This window comes from Lithobates pipiens, unplaced genomic scaffold (assembly GCF_037356315.1).
Source record: "Lithobates pipiens isolate NorthernLeopardFrog02 unplaced genomic scaffold, aLitPip1_a1.2 Scaffold_10, whole genome shotgun sequence".
Lineage (NCBI taxonomy): Eukaryota > Metazoa > Chordata > Amphibia > Anura > Ranidae > Lithobates > Lithobates pipiens.
The window spans coordinates 208,011,736-208,034,223 of NW_027507686.1; the positions used below are offsets into that span (position 1 = coordinate 208,011,736).

The following is a 22,488-nucleotide window of genomic DNA, read 5'->3' on the forward strand; positions in this document are numbered from 1 at the left end:
CCTTTGAATATGAATACAGCTGATTTTTTTTTTTCCTCTTCCACTGCTCAGATTTTTTTTTTTTTTTAACTGTGTATTTTTCCCCTCTCTATAAGTATGTGTTTGTCACACTAACGCCACTTTTACAAGCTGGTTCAAGATTTCATTATTGGATTTAACACTCATTTTTATTTTTATTTTTTTATCATTTTTTTATTTTTTTAAGGATTTTCTGTCTTCCAAACTTTTTTTGATCTAAGGACAATATATATATATATATATATATTTATATTTAAATCCACTAGAAGGTATCACTCACCTGCCTCTTCCCTCTACCTCCAGTGGTGTCCCTGCTAATTGTGTACTGCTCTCAATAGGAATGAAATAATTTTCCTTGTAAGTAGCATTTTTGTTGTAAAGAGCTATTTTGTGTGTGTGAATAGGGGGGCGATTTGCATTTTCCTAAAAAAGCCTCAGAAGACAATGGGGATGAGCAAAATATCATTCAGATGTAAAGAGCATAAATATTTGGAAGACAGGGGCTTTGTGAGCTGTGAATGGCTCCCGGCCAGCTCGGTTTTTTTTTTTTTTTTTTTTACAAAACCTGAAGTCTCAGAACACAAGGAGTGAACTGCCATTGACTTGAGTTTATTGAGCACTCTTCAGAAAAATGCCTGAAGTGTCCTTCTCTCTTCAGCAAACATTTGCAAACTTCTTCCACGTGTCTTTGTTGACTGTTTTTCTTTCTTTATTTTTTTTTATTATCAAAGACACCATCACATTAGAGTCAGTTTTACTTTTTTTTTTTTTTATGTGGCAGATGTTTTTCCAATCAACAGGACAAGAACTATTTTGCCTGCAGGTAATGGGAGGAAAAGGACACTATTGTGGTAATGTATATATAACTTGTAGAGTGTTAGGGGCAATCAGGTTAAACAAGAGAATTAGCAGCAGATTGTGTTACTGGGCCTGAAGCCTAGATAGATAGATAGATAGATAGATAGATAGATAGATAGATAGATAGATAGATAGATAGATAGATAGATAGATAGATAGATAGATAGAAGATATACTATATAGAAAAAAGAAAGAAAGAAAGAAAGAAAGAATAAAATAAAGAAAAAACTAAAGACAGAAAAGACAGATACTGTTAAGGTATAAGATAGATATATAGACAGATATATAGACAGACAGACAGACAGACAGATATATATAGACAGATAGATAGATAGATAGATAGATAGATAGATAGATAGATAGATAGATAGATAGATAAAAAGATAGATAGATGGGAGTCAGTAAATATATAGAAAGAAAGAAAAGACAAATACTGTAAGGTATAAGATAGATATATGTTACATACAGTGATAGAAAAATTGATAGATAATTTATGTGTCTGCGTATATATAAATGTATACATATTAAAAGATAAAAAGAGAAGAGATTATAGAAATATAGTTAGATGTATAAATAAATAATAGAAATATATATAGCTGCTAATTTTATTCCTGGGGTATATATATATATATATATATATATATATATATATATATATATATATATTGTATACAGTCTAACTATAATGTATATTATACTAATACTGTATAGCAGAATATATATATATATATATATATATATATATATATATATATATATATATATATATATATATATTTCTTTTAATAAAAGAAAGATTGCACACTCGTATACGTGTGTGTAATCTTTCTTTTATTTAAAAAAAAAAAGTATATATATATATATATATATATATATATGTATATATATATATATATATATATATATATATATATATATATATATATATATATATATATATATATATATACACATATATATATATACACACACACATGTATAAATATAATGGATAGCTGTATATTTTTTATCCCTAGACCATGCTACTTTGGTTGCTGCTATTTTTATTAATATTCATTTTTAGTTAAGTGGTTGGAAAGTGAGTAGAGAACACAAGTGCTGTGTCAGGGTGTCATTGTGCCTTGACATATGCTGGCTGAAGGTGTCAGTTAGTAATGGGGGGCAGTGAGTTTCTGTATGTTGTGACCACACACCATAAAGTACATTTGTCCTGTGCTGCACTATTAATGCACACCTCACTACACCCCAAAGCATCCCCTGGGCGCCACTTTTAAGGTTACATTTAAAGTACCAGCTTGATCACTGGTTGACTTAATTGTTGATTTCACAAGTTCTGAGCAGGGGGAGAAATAAAATACTAAAAATACAGTTCAGAAAAAAAAGACAAAAAGAAGAAAAAGAAAGAGAGACAGAGAGAGAGAGAGATAGAGAGAGAGTGGTAAAGTGGAATGTGAGCGGAGAAAATAAAGTATTAGATGTATACACTTGACTTTTCTTGACATGTGAAAGTGTTAAAAGTCACAGCTCATCAATAAAGTATGTGGACAGTGAATGAGGGGAGTGACAGGCATTGCATTCTTAAATAAAGTACAATAGAGAGACAAACGACTCTGCCAGAGAGTTTGCATGTTAGTGAAAGGACGCCTCAATGGGAGCTGGATAATGAGCTGCCTGCCTGTCATTCCCCCTCGGCCTACACACAGGCACTCATACTGCTCCACACGGGGCCCCTCTGCTCTCCCTCTATACAAATCCTACACTTCCTAGGATGTCCCCCTCTACAAAGAGACCCCCACACTGCCTCCTACACCCTGCAACACACATTGGGCCCCTGTCCACTCTGCACACCTGCATTGCTTGTCTACAACGACAACCTGCCTATAGACACAGCTATACACAGGATGGCCATAATATTCCCACAGAACATTCTACAGAACATTCTACAGAACATGCAGCCACACGTATACTGTATCTATGTCTGTCTATATATCTATAGTGGGATAGAGAGAGAAAATGCATTACACTCACATCCAGCAAAATTAGGAATTGTACTATTGAGTGCATATCTATCTATCTATCTATCTATCTATCTATCTATCTATCTATCTATCTATCTATCAGTCTATCACATTATCTATCTTTTTGTCCCTCTCACATCAGTTTATTTTCTTTTCTCTCTATCTATTTATCATCAGTCTATCTATCTATCTATCTATCTATCTATCTATCTATCTATCTATCTATCTATCTATCTATCTATCATCAGTCCTTCTCTTTATCTTCTGGTCCCTCTCACATCAGTTTATTTTCTCTCTATTTATCATCTATCTATCTATAGCTGTCTATCTATCTATCTATCTATCTATCTATCTATCTATCTATCTATCTATCTCTCTCTCTATCTATCAATCTATCATCAGTCCTTCTCTTTATATTCTGGTCCCTCTCACATCAGTTTCTTTTCTATCTATCTATCTATCTATCTATCTATCTATCTATCTATCTATCTATCCTTCTAATATCAGTCTACCTCTTTAGATATCTATCTATCTATCTATCTATCTATCTATCTATCTATCTATCTATCAATCTATCAATCTAGCATCAGTCTATCTCTTTATCTATCTTGTTGTTCCTCTCACATCAGTTTATTTTCTTTTCTCTCTATCTATCTATCTATCATCAGTCCTTCTCTTTATATTCTGGTCCCTCTCACATCAGTTTCTTTTCTATCTATCTATCTATCTATCTATCTATCTATCTATCTATCTATCTATCTATCCTTCTAATATCAGTCTACCTCTTTAGATAGCTATCTATCTATCTATCTATCTATCTATCTATCTATCTATCTATCAATCTATCAATCTAGCATCAGTCTATCTCTTTATCTATCTTGTTGTTCCTCTCACATCAGTTTATTTTCTTTTCTCTCTATCTATTTATCATCAGTCTATCTATCTATCTATCTATCTATCTATCTATCTATCTATCTATCTATCTATCTATCTATCTATCTATCTATCTATCATATGTCCCTCTCTTTATCTGTCTTCTGGTCCCTCTCACATCAGTTTCTTTCTCTCTATCTATTTACCATCTATCTATCTATCTATCTATCTATCTATCTATCTATCTATCTATCTATCTATCTATCTATCTATCATGAGTCCCTCTCTTTATCTGTCTTCTGGTCCCTCTCACATCAGTTTCTTTCTCTCTATCTATTTACCATCTATCTATCTATCTATCTATCTATCTATCTATCTATCTATCTATCTATCTATCTATCTATCTATCATTCTATCACGTATCTATCAATCTATCTATCTATAGCTGTCTATCTATTTGTCCTCAGTCTATCTATCATTCTATCACCAGTCTCTCTATCTATCTATCTATCTATCTATCTATCTATCTATCTATCTATCTATCTATCTATCTATCTATCTATCTAACTATCTATCCTTCTATCACCTATCTATCTATCTAGAGCTGTCTATCTATCTATCTATCTATCTATCTATCTATCTATCTATCTATCTATCTATCTATCTATCTATCTATCTATCTATCTATCTATGTATCTATCTATCTATCTATCTATCTGTCTATATATCTATCTATCTCTCTATCTATCTGTCTATATATCTATCTATCTCTCTATCTATCTGTCTATATATCTATCTATCTATCTATCTATCTATCTATCTATCTATCTATCTATCTATCTATCTCTCTCTCTATCTATCTATCCTTCTATCACCTATCAATCTATCTATCTATATCTGTTTATTTTCTTTTCTCTCTATCTATTTATCATCAGTCTATCTATCTATCTATCTATCTATCTATCTATCTATCTATCTATCTATCTATCTATCTATCCTTCTATCACCTATCAATCTATCTATCTATATCTGTATATCTATTTGTCCTCAGTCTATCTATCATTCTATCACCAGTCTATCTATCTATCTATCTATCTATCTATCTATCTATCTATCTATCTATCTATCTATCTATCTATCTATCTGTCTGTCTGTCTGTCTGTCTGTCTGTCTGTCTATCTATCTATCTATCTATCTATCTATCTATCTATCTCTGTGCCCCGGCATCATCATTTTCTTTTTCTTTCTTTTTTTCTCCTCTTTGTTTCTTATGGATGTATTTATCTATCTATCAATCTATCTTCAGTCTATCTCTTCATCTGTCTTGTTGTCTCTCTCACATCAGTTTCTTTTCTTTCTATCTATTTATCATCTATCTATCTATCTATCTATCTATCTATCTATCTATCTATCTATCTATCTATCTATCTATCTATCTATCTCTGTCTCTATCTATCTTGGACTCTTCAGACTGTGATAACCAGTGTTAGGGGAATAAACCCACATGATTGGCTAATTCTTCCTATACTCAGACATTACTCTGGAGTAATCAGGGAAGTTTATCTTCTCCCACAAAGTTGTATTTTACAATGCAATGACTACATCTTAATGTTCCCACTACTTTTTCTTATGTTCAATTTTCGATCTTTTCTCAATTGGATGTATTATCGAGGCTATAGGGGAAGAGACAGGTAAATAGATGTTTGAAATAATTGAAATGTCAGTCGCTTGGGAGTATTTAGAATGACAGGAGACTTATGTACAGTAGAGGGCCCCATCCTTTTTTTCCAGCTTGTAGGGCACATTCAAACATCAAACAAAACATTCTATGATTATGTTAAGCAATTTTATGAAATACTGGGAGGCTGCATGCATGCAGGACATAGAGGAACATGTGGATCCCGAGCTACTGGCTGAAAGCAGGCCATTGCTGAACAGGCTACTTCAGCAGGGAAAGGGTTAATGGAGCACTATGCATTTTCATATACCCATCTCCATGATAGGAGCCTGCTTTTTTTGGAGCATTACGTGAACCGTATCATGAGTTAATCCAGAAAAGAAAAAGCAAAAAAAAAAAAAAAAGAGTAGTTTACAACTTTTAAATTAATTATAAAGTTTTAATTATAAATCCAGTCCTAAGTCTTGCAATCCTTTTTAGCCTTGGTTACTCTTTTGTCTTACCTTTTCTCTTTTAAAATAATGACATAGCCTTCCACAGCATAAAATGATCCGATCCCATTTCCCAGGCAATTTTTCAGTTTTCCCCCCTTCATCCCTTTTAAAAAAAAAAAACACCTCTCAATTAGCAACCGTTGGGATTAACAGCAACTAATGCCTTTCCTTGAATCGTGGTCCTATTTCTCCCTAGGGCAGACTAAGGCTTTGTGTGTCTTCCCAAAAGAGAAAAAAAAAAAAAAAAGTTTTAGTAGAAAAAAAAAATGATAAGGGCAGGGAGTTAATGAATACAAGTGACGTCATACTAATGGAGGCTAGGCAAGGGGCTGGACTGTGTCAGTTACATTCTGTAAAGGTGAGTGCTCTAGGGTCTTAACTGTATCATTCAATCTACACACTGAATTTTGTGTTTCTAGGGCCATATAAAATTACTTTTATTGCCTAAGCATACATCCAAAGGTGTTACTGTAGCAGAAGGCTACTTGGGCGTAAAAGTAGAGAAACAAGGTCAAAAAGTTTTAATTTTCCCACCAAGTAAAACACTTATATAGGATCCATTGAACTAAATAGTAAAACACTTATAGGATCCATTAAACTAAATAATAAGACACTTATAGGATCCATTAAACTAAATAATAAGACACTTATAGGATCCATTAAGCTAAAATGTTCTTCTGTCATTCCTTGGCATTAATATATATCAGTATCTAGACATTTTGATAGAAAATAATGTAATCATTAATTTCTTCCTTTAAGGTTCTCATTATTTTAATGTTCTGTAACATAGTTTTGAAGATTGTATCTATAATATAGTATAATTTCATGGTCTACTATTGGAGAATGTCAGTAAATGTAAATGTGAATGTTAATCAAGTTTTTTTTTTCCAACGCAATTTCTGTTTATGAAGGTGTATTGTGTTTTATATTCTTTGTAGGGTTTTACAGTATAATTATAATACGTGTTGTCTATTAAGGATAAGAAGTGGTTTATACTATAGTCATTTAGGTGGGGTGTATAGTGTGAAAGTGGATCTTTTAGTCCTGTGCATGTCTCCTTATATTAATATCTATTCTGCAAGTCACCTTTTTAATACCCAGAAAAATGCTTAAAGTCCCCTTGTCCAGTTCACTTTGAACCTAGAGAGAAACACCAATTCTGACGTGTTAGACTGAAATGCATTTGCCTCTAGGATAACCAATGACTATTTGTGTACATGGGGCGGTGTTTGAGCTCGGTAATATCCAAGACATGGAGTTAAATGGAAATACATCCTCTTTTTTTTAAACAATGACACACAGGGCTTCTCCATACAGTGAACGTTAGGATAAAAATGGGACACGCTTTATTTATTTATAATAAATAATGCATGGAATATTTTTTTAAAGGGTATATATATTATTTATTATGAAAACACCCCCTCTAAAAAAAGCATGTCTCATTTTACATTTTTTTTCTAATATAATATATAATATTTACATTTCTAATATATATATATATATATATATATATATATATATATATATATACATATATATATATATATATATATATATATATATTAGCATTCCATTTCAAGTACTGTATATATATATATATATATATATATATTTATATATATTAGAAATATAAATATTTTTATAGGGGGTGTTTTCATAATAAATAATATATATGCCCTTTTATAAAATATTCCATGCATTATTTTTTTATTATATATTTTATATATATATATATATATATTAGAAGTATAAATATTATATTAGAAAAAAAAATGAAAAATTAGACATGATTTTTTATAGGGGGTGTTTTCATAATAAATAATATATAAACCCTTTAAAAAAATATTCCATGCATTATTTTTTTAATATATATATATATATTAGCATTCCATTCCAAGTACTATATATATATATATATATATATATATATATATATATATATATATGTAAATATATAGACAGTACTGGGAATGGCGTCAGTGGATGCTGCAACTTTCCCTGTAGTGAACTATATTGATATTAGATGGAGATGTTTTAGGACATGTTAAGGGGATGTCTATTTTCTGTATTTCTCCATACTTCTTCTATGATATGTACATACACTTACACACAATAAACAATATATGAATAAATATGAATATATATATATATATATATATATATATATATATATATTAGCGTTGTCTTTCTTTTCTCTTTCTCTCTTTTTTCCCTCTCTCCTTTCTTTCTCTTTTTCGCTTTCTCTCTTCTCTTTCCCTCATCATCCTTTCTCTCACTGTATATATATATATATATATATATATATATATATATATATATATATATATATATATATATATATATCACATCCTTCATTTAAGGGATCTAAAAATAAAATGGCCCTCCTAATATATATGATATTGCCCCTTTGATAAAACCGGCACAAAAGCATTATAAAGCCATCGGGAATTAAATGCCTTCAGAAGAAGAAAAAAAGAACATCACCCTCTGACTGGCTATGCTATTGATTAATACAATCTGTTCCGAGAGTCTTGTAACTCTTAAATCTGCCTGTTAATCAAGTCTCTAAGCAGCTCAATGTGAGTTTTATTAGCGACAGGAGATCCCAGGCTGTAGATCAAACCAAGCGTTTCCACCCTTCATATCTAGACTACCGCTGCTAACATGATATATTTTCAATTAGAGGCCAATTTATCAAACAGTTTGTCCCCTCCTGACATCTGTAATATGTGTGAGCCGTTTACCTTGCCAAGTTGAGCAGCGCGTTGAATATTAGCGCGCGTTCAAAGGCATTTTGCGCCAAATGTGACATTCTGCATTTTAGGAACACATTTTTTACATATAGCATGTGCTTCTTTTCTCACAGCCAGAAGGATCTTAAGACACATGGATTGGATTAAATTTTATAATATCTAATACCAAATGATTGTAGCACACTGATATGCATATGAAAAGCCTATCTGGTAATTACTCGACAGTTTTTTTTTTTTCACTGCATGACAGCTGGATAAACATAATCTCCAATAAACATCTCTAATTAGAGAGGGGGACTGGGTAAAATTGTATTTTTTTTAAATGCAAAAGCCTTTAGTATAAGTCGGCACCTCAAAAACAAAATATTGTAGAATTGAAAGCATTACAGATAAAAAAAAAAATATAATAATAATAATAATAATAATAATATATATATATATATATATATATATATATATATATATATATATATATATATATATATATAATTTTTGGAGCGGCAAAATGTTTTCAGGCGCTAAATATATATATATATATATATATATATATATATATATATATATATATATATGGTTCTTGGCAAATGATCATCAAAAATGTTGTCTTTAGCTTATATATAAAATATAGAGTTTTTATAATATTTTTCTGCAGTTGGCTAACTTTATTTTCGGAAGATTATTTTTTATTATTGGTATTATTATTACTATTATTATGAATTATATTATGTAATGATAATAATAATAACAACAATACTAATAATAATATTAATACATTTTATTATTTATAATAAAACTATGAACAGCAATAATATTATTGATAATGATAATAATAGTTTTAACGCTACTAGTACTGCTACTAATAATATTATTAAATAATATTCCTTTTCTTTTGCAAATATTTGCAATTGAATTCTCAGCTAGCAAAAAAAAAAAAAAAAGAAGAAGCAGATATATATATATTTTTTTTCTGGGTTTGAAATTCAATTTCCTTAAGTAAGTTCCTAACCTGTCCCATCAGAAGGAGAGGAGGGAGTGACCAGTAAACTGTAATTGAATCCCCTGTACTTTAGCCGGTGCGAATTGCTAATTACAAGTTCTTCCGAAATAGGGATCAAATCACAAACTATGAGGATTTAAAGCTCCCTCAGCTATGCAGATCACATTCTTTCGTTTCTCAAAGCTACAAGCAGCCAGACAACCCATCTCAGTCTCACCAAACTGTTTTAACAATTTTCCTTTGAAGGTGTAAAATCTTCTAGGGTCGTTTTCTTTATCTAATGTTAATATGTATCATATTCCCCTTTAAAACTTCCATAGGACTCCACACACCATACAATATTCAGCAGAGGACAGGGTGACAATCAAAACCCTCCTAAATCTAATTCTAGGTCCCTTCTCAACCGACAAGCAAAGCAAACAAAAACTACAAAAGCATCAGGTTAGCCTTGTAAAAGTAGCATGGCCAGGGATTATTACCTGTTGCAGCTTGTGAGCCCCAGTTCCCAGGATCTGTCCACTTCAGGACTTTTGCTTTCCTTGATAGTTCGTTAACTGGCAGGTTTGATCTCCAATTTCTACATAAGAATCTGCCACACAGTTTAAATGTCAGTGACAGGGGAAATAAAGGAGGCTGTGCGCCTAGCCTTTAACTTTCCCTTAATATCAGTGCCAGCTGCGCACTGATTGGCTGAAGCGCGCCTCTGACATCACGGGACACAAGTTACTTGTGTCCAAGCTATATACTGGGAGTCAAGCAAGGCCTGGATCTCTAACAATTCACACAAGGTATAGTCATTACTATTATTATTATTGTTATTGTTGTTATCATTATATTATGGATGACAAATATGTGCTAAGAAACATTTTTGCATCAAAGCATTTTATTTTAATTTGTATTTTCTACCTGTCTATTTATATATATATATTGCATATTATTTATTCTCTCGTCTATTTATATATATATTGCATATTATGTATTCTCTCGTCTATTTATATATATTGCATATTATGTATTCTCTCGTCCATTTATATATATTGCATATTATGTATTCTCTCGTCTATTTATATATATATATATATATATATATATATATATATATATATATATATATATATATATATATATATATATATATATATTGCATCGTCTATTTGTATATACATTGCACATTATATATTTTCTCTCTCTCTATATATATATTGCATATTATGTATTTTCTCTATTCTCTCTCTCTCTCTCTAAAATATATGGAATATTATTAAAGGAAATATAGATACACATCTCTCGCCCCCCCCCCCCCCCCTTCTCTCTAACAGGTATATACAACTCATACCCCCTTGTCTTGCATGTTCTCTGAGCAGTGAGTGTGTCATTTGTGTAAGGTTATCTCTCCTTATCTCTGGGATGACCTATAAGTGATAATGACAGTGTGAGGGGTAATGGCAGTATAGGGTGCTCCGTACACCGACAGTCAGGAGAGGTGAGTGTGCTTTTTATGGGAGCTCAGGTGTTATCTGTTTTTCCATATTGATTTAACACTGAATAGAGAGATCCTAAAGCAGCAGCTGGGCGGTGTGTCCTCACATCTGGAGCTATTTGTGTCACTTTTGCTAATTGCTCTGTAAACATGACCTCCCAGCCTGCCGTGTGACATATACTCACCTGTCACTTCCAGGACACGATGGCACTGTCACCTGGGCTGCATCTAACCCTGCACTGGAGAGAGGGGGTTAAAGTGTTAGGTGAAGCTTTACTTATGGCCTGCAATGGATAAGGTGTAAGGGGATAGGATATAGATAAGGAGTAGTGGTCTATCTATCTATCTATCTATCTATCTATCTATCTATCTATCTATCTATCTATCTATCTATCTATCTGTCTTTCTATCTATCTGCTCTTTTGTATACACCTTCCTTGTTTCTCCTCCTATTTATTAAATAGTAATGTCTCTCTCTTTACTGCTCTCTGCTATCTATATGTCTACTATCTGTCTACTCTCTATGTAGACTATCTGTGTACTATCTATCTACTATCTATGTGTATATATATATATATATATATATATATATATATATATATATATATATATATATATATATAGAGAGAGAGAGAGAGAGAGAGAGAGAGAGAGAGAGAGAGAGAGAGAGAGAGAGAGAGAGAGAGAGAGATAGATTAACATGCGTTTCTCTCTCTCTCTCTCTCTAGATACACACACATCTATCTATCTATCTATCTGTCTGTCTGTCTGTCTGTCTGTCTGTCTGTCTGTCTGTCTATCTAGATAGATAGATAGATAGATAGATAGATAGATAGATAGATAGTAGACAGATAGATAGATAGATAGATAGATAGTAGACAGATAGATAGGGGGGGGGGGGCGGGAGAGAGAGAGAATGAGAGAGAGAGGGGGACGTTACTATTTAATAAATAGGAGACACAAGGAAAGTGTATAGAAAAGTGTAGAGATAGATAGATAGATAGATAGATAGATAGATAGACATGGAAATAGATAAACGCGTCTGTGGAGGAGAGAGAGAGAAAGAAAGAGAGAGATTAACAATATACTCTCTCCATAGACACATCTATCTATTTTCCTATCACTGTATTCTGTCTATCTATCTATCTATCTATCTATCTATCTATCTATCTATCTATCTATCTATCTATCTATCTATCTATCTATCTAATACCTTTCTAAAATATAGTATACATATATATATATATATATATATATATATATAGAGAGAGAGAAGAGAGAGAGAGATGGACAGGATGGAGCATAGAAGGATTAGAAAGATATCTATTTCTAAAAATAAATAAATAAAAATGTATATATATATATATATATATATATATATATATATATATATATATATATATATATATATATATATATAACGCTCTCTCTATTTATTATATATACTGTATATCTACCTCGTGTCACTGCTTGTATAAAACATATATATAACTTTTTAACATGCATAGTTTTGTCTTGTCAATATTTTAGGTTTACACGTTTTCATTGATAAAATTAATTTTGCTATTAACTGTATATATATATAGTTAATAGCAAAATTAATTTATCCATCCAGGGGCAGCTGTCATGGTGACAAGGTGATAGGGCCATGTCCTGGCTGTTTGCTCACATTACACAGTAGAGGTGCAGTAGTGCTCCAGCAGGTTTCTCAGGAAGCTGGTGGCTAATATTTCACTGGCTTAAAAGGGCATCCTGGGAAAGAGCTGTCACAAAGGTGTCATTAGGGGCTGCTGCCATTAAGGGACTCGGATTCCCTGCAACCCAGCAGGGTTCTTGAAGAAAGCGCTGGAAACACCGAGGCTCCCGGCTGCTTATCTGGCTGTCAATAGCAGGAGATGGATCCGGAGTAGGACCAGGTGCTTCTCCTGCCTCTGTCCAAACTGGAGCTCTCCAGGAGCTGATCAGGCGTGAAACCGTCTGCCGGCTCCACTATCTACACACAGTAATAAAGAGATATTAAATATTATACAACAGTTACAACAAGTACATAAAATGTGCTCTTGGTTTGACTATAAACATTACATTCAACAACAGATATTAATAACATGTACATATGCAGTAGAGTAAAATATTTTGGGTTTCACAAAAACCCACACACATAATTTATTTTTATACAGCAATGCTAATCACACACCTTCACTTATAAATAATTATTATTTATAGTACTGAATGTCAGAGGTTTCAGGAAAGAGTCTGCAATAAATGTTTCTGTCTTGGTCTCTCCTTGCCCCCCTTTTTCTTTTTCTGGTATTCTGTTATCCCTCTACCACCTCCTCTCTCTCCATTCACTATACCTCTCCATTTCTCTTGGCTCCTCTCCCTCTTCTCTAGCTCTTTCACTCCTGCATCCCCTTCTCTCTCTCTCTCTTTCTCTCCATCTCTCTCTCATTTTCTCCTTCATATCTTTCACTCTTTCTTATGTCAGTCTCTCTCTCTCTCCTTCCTTCTCCCCCCTCTCTTTCTCTCCCCCTCTCTATCTCTCCATCTCTATCTCTCTCCCTCTCTCTTCTCCCTCCTATCCATCTTTCTCGATCTGATTTCTGTCTCTTTAACTCCTCTGCCCTCCCTTCTTCCTCTTCTTCCTCTCTTTTTCTCTCTCTCTTCTATCCAATGTGTCTACCATGCCCCCTTCTCCCTGCCCCCTCTCATTTTCTCATTCTCCTATTACTCTTTCTGTCTCTATATTTCCTATTGTTCCCCTCATGCTTTCTCTTTCTTCCTCTTTCTATCCTCTTTTCTATCTTTCTCTCTCTCTCTTTGTTCCCACCCCTCCCCCCTCAAATGTCACCTTATCTATTATTAGTATTACTTTTTCCCATATAGATTAACTGACAACGTGACCTTTAGCACCAACCTAGATAGGGCAAAACTGCCAACACCCAAAAAATTAAACACAGGGTGACATAATGAATAAAACAAGTTCATAAGTTCTACAGATGCCTTTGAGGTCCACATGTGAATGCTTCATAATTTATGTAGAAAGGATGTCGAAAAAAAAGTTTTTGAGGCTGTAAAACTCATTCACACCCTACATCCATCTCCAGTATAACTAGACCTCGTTATGGTTATGCTTTTCCGAGTGGTTTTAGATAATATTAGTTTGCACAGCATCACCATCCACCCCAGGGAACACAGAGGGTTAAATTGGCAAGGCTACCCCTAATTGATATTTTCATACCCACTGAGCCACTTCCAAAGATATGGAGAATAGAATATGGTATAGCAAAGAACAACTGGATCACTCATGACTTTAACTGGACCTCATAGACTGGTTGTAAGCTAGTTTGTTAAGGGGTTTTAATGGGGGTCCTACAATAGGTATTTATTAAACCAATAAGAACCCACCGTTACCCTCAGATAGATCAGAGATCAAAATCCGATAAATCAGAAATCAAATAAATCCGACAAATCAGCGAGCAACTATTGGCAAAATGCTGTAACCTCTGGAAATCAGTCTCATTCTTTTTTCAGGTGTGACCACCTTACTACTTCACTGCTCTATATACATTTTTGTATTTTTACTTATTATGACTAATTCAAATGTAATATAATAATGTAAGCAATATTTATAAACTGTTATAAATGGAATATTATTTCGTTTACACTATAGGAAAGCTATACCATTTTATATTACTAACCTATAAAACAGAATACTGTATAGTTATTATAGCTGTTTGCACTTCAATTATTTATAAATGCTACAACCATAAATATGCTTTGGCTATAATTTATTTAATATTACTATACACAGTATACCTTGTCTTTCTTTCTTTCTTTCTTTCTTTCTTTCTTTCTTTCTTTCTTTCTTTCTTTCTTTCTTTCTTTCTTTCTTTCTTTCTTTCCTCTCTCTCTATACACATACAGATACACAATAACTGTAATTGTGCTATATGAAAACTATACCTATTATACAATAAATGTAACTCCTACTAAATATATAATTTATACTGCATGTGATAACAAAGCTGGAGCAATACCCCTATGGCCATGCACTGTACCTTCAGACAGACAATGTATAAGATGTATAAATTGATGCCCCTCCACCCCAATCAGTGGAGGGTGATGGGATTTTGCACCGGGTGCTGTCATCCAGGCGCAGTTCTGGATCTCTTAGAAGTGTCTAATGCCAGTTTGGAGTGAGTTAGCGATGTGAAGTTTTGAAGGATGCCCTGAGCCCATGTGTTCACATAGACTGAGCAATTCTCAGCACACACACTCTGTAATAATGAGCTTTAATTCTCTATCCAAGCAGAACCTGAGCAATAATAATAAGCGCATCAAGACAAATTGTTTACTGTGGCATTGCACAGACTGCAGAGCCCCAGAGAAGCTTCATCCCACCATCCCTGCAACACAGAGCTGCGGCACCAGCCCAGGCCCCCTGCCCATCAGAGAGCACAGCGGTAAGTGGCAGGCAGGGCTCCCCCGGCGTCACTTGTGTGCAGTGTACCTACATCCACCTGGACTCATATCCTCCACCCACATCACTCATCCATACATAGCTATTACTTTCATAATGTATAGACATCTATCTATCTATCTATCTATCTATCTATCTATCTATCCATCCATCCACCCATCTATCTATCTATCTATCTATCTATCTATCTATCTATCTATCTATCTATCTATCTATCTATCTATCTATCTATCTATCTATCTATCTATCTATCTATCTATCTATCTATCTATCTATCTATCTATCTATCAACAATGTTATCTACTCTGTCTGTATATTAATCAATTAATTGATAATAATAATAATAGTAGCAACAACAACAACTTACTGCTACTACTACTACTACTACTACCACTACCAATAACAACAACAATAATAATAATAATAATAATAATAATAATAATAATAATAATAATAATAATAATTTAGTCTATCTATCTATCTATCTATCTATCTATCTATCTATCTATCTATCTATCTATCTATCTATCTATCTATCTATCTATCTATCTATCTATCTATCTATCGATCTATCTATCTATCTATCTATCTATCTATCTATCTATCTATCTATCTACTTATCTATCAGTCTATCTTCCTGCCTGTCAATCTATCTATTGTTATTTTTAATAATAATATTAGTAACAAAAATATATTAATAATATATATTTAATGTATCCATTATATCAATTAATTATCTATCTATCTATCTATCTATCTATCTATCTATCTATCTATCTATCTATCTATCTATCTATCTATCTATCTACCCATCTATCTTTGTACCTATATAATATATAATCCTGGTAATCTGTCACCCACTCCCTCTCTCTATATACTATATATATATATATATATATATATATATATATATATATATATATATATAAAGAGAGAAAGCGAGAGAGTGATAGAGATGGATAGATATTAACATGATAAATATATAATTGATTAATAAATGACATTAATATTTTATTATTATTATTATTAATAATAATAATAATAATGCATTACTATTATTCTTATTATAAATATTAGGAATAATAATAATGATAATAATATTATGTTGTGGCTAAATACATTCATACTTTTCAGTCTTGTTTTGCGTCATCAGTTGTTATAAGCCCTGAAGTTCTTATGATATATATATGTATATATATATATATATATATATATATATATATATATATATATATATATATATATAGTTATATAGTTATATAGTTATATAGTTATATAAAATCCGCAAAAAACATAACAAGACTTTTCAGAACAAATTCTATCCATTGCCTTTTAGTTTGTCCAATACAATGTAATATATCACAGTTATGCCCATTTAGTTACAAGAAAACCAGTATGTATGGTCCAGTCATCCAGTTTAGTGACAATTTAACCCCTGTGAGGCTGAGTTTTCCTTTTGCCCCTTTTGCGTCAAAATTGTGCCTGTTCGCTGCTGAGGCGCTAACTGTGATACAAGTTTTCTTGGTGAAATTGTAATCTTGGTGTGTCTGTTCATTTTCTAAACATCAAAAGAAAATCCTTATTCAGTGTTATGTCTCCAGCTCTGCACCTCCCCATTAGAGATATTTTAATAACAAGCGTGGTTGTGTCCAATACTTGATTTGTGTTTTCTCTCTCTCCCTAGTCCTGGCTCTAGACTGAGACATTAGCTGGATTCCCTGGGGGTGATTGGAGGCAATCCGCAGAAAGTCGACAGTCACGTCCTGGATGTTAAAAATGCACTTTTGCTCAACTTGACAAGCTGGAGTTCGATCTACAATTGTATTTGAAAGCGCATAGAGCGGAAAGACCCCCACCCCCCCATGCTCCCACCCCCCCATCATTAAGCTCCACTCTCCTTTAGCAAAATAACAAGATATTTCATTTGCACACAATCCTGGATGGAATAACTCTTTTAATAGAAATCTGCTGTGTAATTCAACATGGGATATTCAAATCCAGCACCCCCCCATCTTTCCTTATCAGCCCATCCATGTGATCTCACTGATTTTTACTTTAAAATCTTGACTAAGAGGAGAGTTCCAACAAGGGGATTTACACTGATGCCATGACCCTTGTAATTGGATTAAATATGGACTGACTTCATCCAAAAAAACAGGGCGAGATTGACACCTGCCAAGGGGAGTCCTCTGTGATTGACTGTGATGAGTCGCGCCGGTCGCAGTAATGAAATAAATTGTACGGATAAAACTTCCACAGTTGTCATCCGAGGCCATCAAACAGAAGCCAGAGCCAAATGAGTGACAATGAGAGCCAGGGGGGCACCAGAAAAAAAAAACATGGCACCAGATAGAGGGGGCTGTTAGACATTGACAAGCCAAATTACAACTTGCCACCTCAATTTCCAATTCACAAGTTTTCAATTAACATATAGATTGCTGTTACATATAAGATTAGGGAGACTTCTAGAAGGAGCTTGTGGGTTCCTGTTGGGCCTGGTCTACTTATGAGATATTAGAGGGTGCTGGTGGAGGGTAGGTGATGGGTTGTAGCCTGGTGAAGCAAATGCTGAATTTCACTCAAGGATAGATTTGTGTAGTTTTTCCAAGCTTCTCTATGTCTTGTCTATTGTCATTAAACTTTTAAAGAACATATATTATTATATATTTTTACATTTACAAATAAAAGGGATCAGCTGAATGTAAAAAAAATATTGATTTATGTTCACATTTTAAACCTTATTTCTATATATGATTTGCGATGATATTTGTACTTAGGGGCCACCATATTTGCTCAATTGATATACTGGCATTGCTCTTCAGTGCTTATTTATTACAGATATTTATATAGCCCCAAAAATTTACACAGCACTTTACATATTGTACATTCACACCAGCCCCCGATCTTAAAGAAGCTTACAATCTAAGGTTCCTAACAGGGGCGGACTGACAACTCATGGGACCCCCGGGCAATAGGAGATTATGGGGCCCCAAGGCAATCAAAGATTATGGGGCCACACAGTATACACAAACACACAGTACACAATCACACAGTATACACAGACATGTTTCTATTGGCCGAGAAGGTACTGGAGAGGTGGGGCAGCTATAGTCGCAGTATTTTTAGATTAAAAGGATGTCGGTAAGGGACATTTCAGAGACAGATGTAAAAAAACAACACAGATTTTTACATACTTTCCCTGGTTTTACTGAGGCTGGCAACCCTGATGGGGCCCCCAAGTGGCATGGGGCCCTCGGCAGTGCCCGAGTGGCCCAATGGTCCATCTGCCCCTGGTTCCTAACTTATATTAATACCTACACACAATGGACTGAAATAGACAGGAGACAATTTACCTACAAGTATCATGAGAACATGCAAAATCCATACAAATAGTGTCCTTAATGGGATTTAAACCAAGGACTCTAGTACTACAAGGCAGGCGTGCTAACCATTAAGCCATTGTGCTTTAAATTGGTTGGTCTTTACTTTTCATTCTCACTGTGCAAGTCTATGGGTTGATTTACTAAAGGAGTAGAGCATGTTCAGTTTGCAAAGCGCTCTTTCACTTACCTTGGCAAATGAAGTAAACTTAACTAAAAATTACATTTGCATAGAATAACCCATAATGCGCAAGTTAAAAAAAAAAGGATTTATGCTTGAACATGATTGGATAATTAAAGTCAGTACACCTTAACCTCATTCAGTAAAAAATTAACATGCTCTATTCTTAAGTCTAGTGCACATGGCCGAATGTCGGACGACATCAGATGGTTCAATAAAAAACGGCCAATATTCGGTGTATGGCAGCCAGTTTGACCTGATCAGCGCTCTCAGCCAATGGCTGAGAGCGCTGACCGAAGTGTTCTGGTGAGGGGGGGGGGGGGGGCATAGTCCCCCTATCGGAACACAAAAGAGAGATCGCTGTGTTGGATCATCAGAATAGCGGATCCAAGTGGAGCTGTCCTTTTTTTTTTTGTTTAACCTGCTGGGTTTGAATGAAAACACCCAAAAACTAGTGCTGTGTATCAGGCTTTATCGTTAATCAAGCCATATAAATCAGTTGGTTGTCAAAAAACAATACTCCCCCTATGTGGCTGAGTGCTCCCTCTAGTGGCTAATCTACAAAACTCTATATTAAAAAATTGTTAAAGCGTAACTCCACTTTTGTTGGGAAAAAAACATTCCCTTCTGGGTGATCTTTGAACATTGCAAGGATTTTAACAAACGTTGTTGTAGATTCCTACGTTTTGTTATTCTGAAGAAATCCATGTGTGCTTCTCTGTGTCTATGTGGAAAGTGAGTCTAATGGGAGAGGTTTCATAACTAACAATCAGCTGCAGTAGCTTCAAGGGGATAATGAGGAAAGCTGCTGGGCCTGCATCCCTTTAGAGGTGTTCCTATTGAAAGTATCTCACCAAAAATGAAATTTTTGTTTCAGGGGATGCCTGAAATCTGACTTGTATCTTAGTGTAGACTTCTGGGAAAATCAGTGAGCCAATCACACAAACAGAAAAAGCTGTTTCTGGGGGGCATTCTGTAAACATTCTCACATTTCAGGTGCTTTACAGGCGCATATTTTTTTAGCGTTAAAACGCTTGAAAAACGCCTTTAGTGTGAAAGGGGTCTTAAACCTTAAAAGATCAGGTTTGGGTGTTTTTACTTTAGTATAACTCCATTTTGAGTATAAATCCATAATTTCAGAATTAAATCTTATCATATAAATAATCTTCTTTAATCTGAGCTATGCTTTTCTAATATTTCTCCATTTTTTTTAATATACTGCTTTTTACATAGGCCACACTCATCTACTTTAGCTCCTTCTAAATTCAAGCTTTTACACCCTGATATGTTATATGTGGGGTATTTTTTATTTATTTTTTGCTTTCATTTCCTCTAATTTATAATATATAAATTTTTCAGTTTGTATTATTATTTATATAGGCAAAGAAAGTAATATGGTGCACCATGTTTTATTATTTAGTACAGAAAAACTCACCTACACCCATCCACACACTATGGACATATTTTAAAAGGTGTACATCGCATATTTGCTGAACATTTACCATCCAGTTACTTCTTCATACTCATAAAGCACATTTACCACCCACACATGTACAAAGTCCAGATGCAGTTGTTGCCTTTGATTTCACTTCTGGATTTAGTCTGCTGCTGCTGCTGTTGCACATGGTGTAAAGGCCTCAGGATTAAATAGGACCTAGGCTAAGGAAGATGTATAGTGACTACTAGTGCTGAAAATACTATACGCCTGGCAGCCATGTTGTATCGGTGGTCTCTGTACTCTCGGGAGGGGGGGGGGGGGATTTACTAAAACTGGACCATATAAAATCCGGTTTTGCTCTGCATAGAAACCAATCAACTTCCAGGTTTTATCGTCAAAGCTTAATTGAACAAGCTGAAGTTAGAAGCTGATTGGCTACTATGCATGGCTGCACCAGTTTCTGAGTGCTCCAGTTTTAGTAAATCTCTCCTTCTGAGTCACTGACCTGCAACAAGCATGTACAATAGAATCCCTGGCTTGACTCTGATTTCACTTGCTTTATGCTTGTTGTGTATCAATGTTTCAAAAAATTTTGTTAAGCCACAGGCAGCTGGATAACTAGTACTTTCAGAAGGAGATCAGCAACAGAAGTCTTTTATTCCTTTTATTTTCCTTTAAAATATTGGATTATATGGAAGATAGTGAAGTTGATTTACTGAAGAATTATAGGCTGTTTACTAGCATACAGTTTACAAGGTGAATGATAGTAAAAAATGTAAACCTGTATGTACATTGAGTAGTTAATCACGTGCAAGGGAAATAAAAAAAATTGGATTTTTTCTATTACGTGATTGGTTGATTAAAGTAAACACAGCTTCATCTTATTTACTAAGCTCAGTGGACATTCACTTTGTTAACTGAACATTCTCTATGCTTTTAGTATACCAACCACCATGATTTAAATGCCAAAGGTTAAATTGTTTTAAAATATGTTTTTTGCTGCATTCTTATCATCAATAATTTTATGTATGTGAATATTATTATTGTTATACAGGATTTATATTGTATTTATGTGAATATATTTTTAGCAGTTAATCCCTGCAATGTGCAGTATACTGCTTAACATGTTTTAAAAAAGTACTCTCATTCTACTTATAGAATGTAAGCTCTTATGGGCATTTGTTTTAAAGTGCTTCTTAAATTATCTTGATACTTATACAGTATATTCCCTTTATAATGTTCTCAACATGTGAAGAGCTGTGGAAATTATTGGTATTATTTAAATAAGGAATAAAAAAAAACATATTGAAAAAACTATTAGTAATATTAATAATATCATCAACAACAATATTACCATTACTACTACTATCTGATTAAAAATATATTAAATCAATAGCATAAAATATTATAATATGATAGAATGCAATGATCATGCCGTTTTAAGAAAATCTTTTGCAATGTCTTGTCATTGTCCTTGCTGATATGAAATAAACACCTTTGTGTAGAGATACTGAATTCTCGTGTCTTGCTGTATTGAACAATCCACGTATAATTGGGGCTGATCTGTCTGAAGAAACATACTGCCCAAGTGTTTTGACTTTCAGCCTGTTTAGAAGCCAGTCATGTAGAGAAAGACTGTGACTGTGTATTGAATGGAACGTATCAGATGACTGTGAAAGGTTATGAGGCTACATAATAGCATTACATGTAAATACAGCGTTAACCGATAGGGCATGGCTTGTTGTATTCCTGTGTTTCTGTGGCTGGGGGTAGTGCACAGTGACAGGTGAGTAGCTTCGCTGGAATGTAGCATGAATAACAATTACTGTAAGTCTTCTTG

The 22,488-nt window shown here is 33.6% G+C and overlaps 1 long non-coding RNA gene across 2 annotated transcripts; it reads left to right on the forward strand.

Moving 5' to 3' along the window:
* Positions 1-47: 47 nt before the first annotated feature.
* LOC143938417 (uncharacterized) lies at positions 48-22,156 on the forward strand. 2 transcript variants are annotated; one of them, XR_013263748.1, is made up of 3 exons: positions 48-841; positions 15,482-15,632; positions 17,334-22,156. It is a non-coding gene; the product is annotated as an uncharacterized LOC143938417 (long non-coding RNA). The 2 variants fall into 2 exon arrangements; XR_013263747.1 differs by lacking the exon at positions 48-841 and adding an exon at positions 9,660-10,477.
* The last annotated feature ends 332 nt before the right edge of the window (positions 22,157-22,488 follow it).